This window comes from Penaeus monodon, chromosome 22 (genome assembly GCF_015228065.2).
Source record: "Penaeus monodon isolate SGIC_2016 chromosome 22, NSTDA_Pmon_1, whole genome shotgun sequence".
Classification (NCBI taxonomy): domain Eukaryota; kingdom Metazoa; phylum Arthropoda; class Malacostraca; order Decapoda; family Penaeidae; genus Penaeus; species Penaeus monodon.
The window spans coordinates 24422699-24424646 of record NC_051407.1 but is presented as its reverse complement, the minus strand read 5'-3'; the positions used below and the strand labels follow the sequence as shown (position 1 = coordinate 24424646).

Genomic DNA, 1948 nt, shown 5'->3' with positions numbered 1-1948 from the left:
GGGATTTCACCAGTCCAGTTGCTGAGTTTGTTGCAGTGTCTTTTATTGCTTCAGTAATGTTTTACATTGAAATTTGTATGGCACAGACTTTGTTTTCATTTTTATCAGTTCTGATAGTAATGAAACACTTAACATTTTTTTCCCCACAGTATCCAAATGGAATATGGATTCCCTCTATCATTTCTTCCCTGCCCCCTCCTCTATTTCCCCTATGACCACCTTAAAAAAAGATTTTCAGATGTAGTAGGCATTTTATATCAAAATTTTATATGATTTAAATAAACATTCTGTTTTTTTTACAGATTCACCTGGAGGTTCCACGCAGTCTTTGTCCGATTACTGTGATTTTTTAAACCCTTTGAGGCCATTTGGCATTGAAGAAATGTCAACACAGCATTTACTTTTTGGAGATCAAAACCCATGGCTTATCATTATTAAGAACTCACCCTTGTCAAGAAGGTGCACTTTCGAAATAACATCTCTGAAGAAATACTGATTAGTGTTGGTTCACATTCCCAAGATGATGATACTTTTATTCTTGAACAAGTATTTGAGGATGCTGGTTCCAATTTATTGTTATACAAAACCTTTTCTCAGGACTAGATTACAAAACTGTTAGTGAGATTTCTAAGAGCCCGTTTCCCGCACAAAGGATGTCAGCCTGTCTTTCTAGGCTTAAGTGGATTGATGTTGGTTGGAAAGCATATCCCCAGAACATAGTTACAAGATACTCCTTAGCTGAGTTTATTTATAATATTTTGTATTATTATCCAAATGTTGTAAAGGGATCATGGCATTTGTTAAGACCATTCATGGTTCATATTCCTAATCAAATCCCAGAACACTGCAGAGATTTAACATATAGTAGAGACATGTACATTTTAGTGGTTGATGCCTTGGATACAGTATCATGTATCAAAGTCTTTCAAGTAGTGAAAAAATAATTTTATTTTAAAGAGTTGCAGCATATTACTTTGTGAAATTGTGTTGATGTTAGAACAGATGCTAAAAAGTTTTAAAGGGAAGAAGCAAAATTTGCGAAGTTTGGTTGCCAAATTTAGGTGCAGCAGTCTCACAGTTCATGTGCCATTTACACCACCTGAGAATGTAAGAGTAGGTGAGGTACTCTCTGTATATTACTCTCTCTTTGAAAAATTGGTAATAATATTACTGCACTACACTTTCATTTACAGTAGAGATAGGTGTACGAGAACTATGCCGGGCAATCAACCTTTGTCCTCTTTAAAGTTGCTTGAAACTAAGAATGTATGAAAAGATCATGCTCAGAGTGAAGGAGATACTTTTATAAAGACACTCCACAGCTTAGAAGTACTTAGTGTTACCTATACTTCACTCAGTGGTACTGCGTACATACACACTTTGATAGAAAAGCTAATTCAGGCATCTCCAAACTTAAAAAGCTTAGAATTGGTACTAGAGCATGCTCCATGGTGAGTGGTTAATGATGTTAGCCATAAACAAATTAATCGTTGGATACACACGCTACGCCTAAGTTTTAGAGCTCATCCATTGATTATACCACGCACCCATAACACAAGAAGAAGAAATATTCAAGCTTCATTTATGTGCCATTTATAGAAAACTTCCACATCTAGAGGTACTTATGCTTGGTTTATTGCCTTTTGAGGTGTTTACCCAAGTTAGAATGATTTATTATACTTCTCAGTTGCGAATAATTGCAAGAGGTACTCCATATATAGGTACATTGTCTTAGACTCCTGATTTTCATGGCATGCAGTGCAAAAGAGAAGTATGAGTTTTGTAAGTGCTCTTAAAGAGCTTAAATTACATTATTGTGTATATTATAAAGGAAATACTTAGCTTGAGTTTGCTTTTGACATAAAGACTATATGAGAAATATAGATTTAAAAAAACACTATCTATGATGTATTTACAAGAATAAGAAAATTTATTTTGGGCATTACTC

At 34.5% G+C, this 1948-nt stretch overlaps 1 pseudogene; it reads left to right on the top strand.

Moving 5' to 3' along the window:
• The first annotated feature begins 382 nt into the window (after window positions 1-382).
• On the top strand, window positions 383-1743 carry LOC119587597 (annotated as a pseudogene).
• Window positions 1744-1948: the final 205 nt, after the last annotated feature.